We start from the raw sequence: 2,939 nt of genomic DNA, 5'->3' as shown, positions 1-2,939 counted from the left end.
TACGATCAACTCAGAATTAGGCCCAATTTGCCTACTTTCCCGGAATGGTCATAGAAACATAGAATTTGACGGCAGATAAGAACCACTTGGCCTATCTAGTCTGCCCTTTTTTATCCATATTTTTATCTCAAACCTTATTTGATCCTTATTTCTTTGTAAGAATATCCGTATGTCTATCCCATGCATGTTTAAATTGCTCTACTGTCTTAGCCTCTACCACCTCTGATGGGAGGCTATTCCACTTGTCCACTACCCTTTCTGTGAAGTAATTTTTCCTCAAATTTCCCCTGAACCTCCCCCCCTCCAGTCTCAGTGCATGTCTTCGTGTCCTATTGCTTCTCTTCATATGGAGAATGTTTCCCTCCTGGATTTTGTTAAAACCCTTGATATATTTGAAAGTTTCTATCATGTCCCCCCTTTCCCTTCACTGCTCCAAACTATACATATTGAGATTTCTTAGTCTTTCTGGGTATGTTTTGTGGTGTAGGCCATGCACCATTTTAGTTGCCCTTCTTTGTACAGTCTCTAATGTATTAATATCCTTTTGAAGATATGGTCTCCAGAACTGAACACAGTATTCTATGAGGCCGTACCAATGACCTATACAGTGGCATTATTACTTCTCTCTTTCTGCTGCTGATTCCTATCCCAGTGCAGCCAAGCATCTGTCTAGCCTTCCTCATTGCTTTGGTACATTGCTTACCTGCCTTTAAGTCACCTGAAATAGTGACTCCTCGATCCCTTTCCTCCTCAGTAGTTTCCAGTATAGTTGCCATTAATACTATATTTAGCCTTTGAATTTTTGAGACCCAAGTGCATGATTTTGCATTTTTTGGCATTAAACTGTAATTCTCACACTCTTGACCAGACCTCAGGTCTACCTAGATCCTCAGTCATTTGTTTTACCCCACCTGGTGTGTCTACCCTGTTGCATACCTTTGTGTCATCTGCAAAAAGGCATACTTTCCCTTTAATGCCATTTGCAATGTCACCAATAAAGATATTAAAAAGCACTGGTCCAAGCATTGGTCCCGAAAATCGGGTGACCCTCCCGGCCCCCCGGGAGAGCAGGCAAGACTCCTGATTCTTCAGGTCCCCCTGGCCGGCCGCCCACTTAGTGAGTAAAGTGGGCGGTCCGGGCAGTTGATTCTTGCTGAATCGCGTCATCATAGCCACAGCCTCTGCAGTATAATGCCAGTGATCGTGGCATTACAGAGCAGGGAGCTTGGCTTAAAGGAGGTGTCACGGTATCCCCGCCCCCATTCCACCTGAGGTCCACCCCCTCCTCACGTCATAGCCCTGCCCCGCCCCCTGCTGAGCCGGCCTGGCTGCCCTCTCCCGGAGAGAGCAGGCAGAATGTCGTCATGTATGATGTACTTTGTAAGGCGCTGTGGAACCCTTGTATTGTTATTATAATAATAACTGAACTGTCCCAGGAGACAAAAGAAGACTAAGGGGAAAGACGCTCGTGAAATGGGCTTAGTGAATGCTGATAAAACTCAAGACAACAGATCTTAGCCCCCCGAAAGCAATTGTAGGTGTTTTCTGCAGCAGAGATCACCTCTTCCATGTCCATACAAAAGTCTGAGAACCAGTATGATACAGTCTGAGAAGAGGAGGAACGGCAGCGGATTGGGATAACAGCCTTATCAGCATTGCACCTTGTAAACGATCTTTGCTGTATTATATTGCTAATATCTAGTTGTGTGGTAGCTTTGGTGATAGCGCACCCTAGTGGTCAATTGAACTTCTTGCAATAACGTCAAGCTCTTTATTACCAAACAGACTGCACATTTACTTACTCTAGTACAAATGGGGGAGGTGTCCAAACTGAAATCTAAATTGCAGTGTAAAAATAAAGCAGACAGTATTTATCCTGCACAGAAACAATATAGCCCACCCAAAACTAACTCTCTCTGCACAAGTTACATCTGCCACACCTGCAGTGCACATGGTTTTGACCAGCTGTTAACAAATATTCTGCTGCGATCAACTCTGAATTACCCCCTTGGTCCTTAAATCAATTTTCGATAAGAGCTAGGCCAGTCCTGGCCAACATGGTACTAGAAGCGTAAAACACACTACATAAATAATAGTCCTGGCATGAATAGAGATTCAGTACATAAATTGAGAAAAAGTGGTAAAATGGTAAGAGGAAAATCTCCGCACTAGGGCCCCTACCTTTCCCCCAACCTGGGCACAGTGGGCCAAGAAGGAGTTGTGGGGAGAGTAGAAGGTTTATATGGTCAAATTACTGTACCAGCTTCCAACACAATTATAGATGGGCCACCTAAGTGGGAAATACCCTAATTTGTATGGGTTGGTGGTGCTCCCCTGAGCCAAAAATACAGACTACAGTTACTGAGAGAAAAAGAAGACTCTTTTCAGAGGGCTCTCATGGGGGGCGTATTCAATTAAACCCCACGGCTAATTGTAGCACCGGAGGTATTCAATTAACGGTGAATACCCTGTGCGCGAGTACCAGCAGATGGACTAAACATTGTAGCTCATGGAGCCGTAAGGTAAGGTCTACATAGAAAGACACAAAATCGGGTCACGCGCGGGAAATCCCCCCATCACGATTTTTGGGCACGGGAAATAGGCTATTTAATTGCTTTTCCAGAACCATGTTTTTTTTTGCCTGTGGGTTATTTTGGATGTTGAATTATATCGGTCTATAAATCTAAAGATTCACTGTGACATATAAAGAGATGATTGTCAGACTGCTTTGTGCAGGGAATACAGTTGTGTGGCTGCACATAGGGAGTCTCTGCAAATTATAATTGGGACCAATCACTTTATAATCCGCTCTTTGCCTCTAGCGCTATAAGAACATAATACGTGGCTGCACACAGGGGTCTCTGTGATTGAGGAAACAATGACTGACTTACCTTGTGGAATGACTTATGAGTTATGACATATGCTTTTGTGAATAGATG

This window comes from Pseudophryne corroboree, chromosome 8, assembly GCF_028390025.1.
Source record: "Pseudophryne corroboree isolate aPseCor3 chromosome 8, aPseCor3.hap2, whole genome shotgun sequence".
Lineage (NCBI taxonomy): Eukaryota > Metazoa > Chordata > Amphibia > Anura > Myobatrachidae > Pseudophryne > Pseudophryne corroboree.
Note: the sequence above shows the minus strand (reverse complement) of the source record.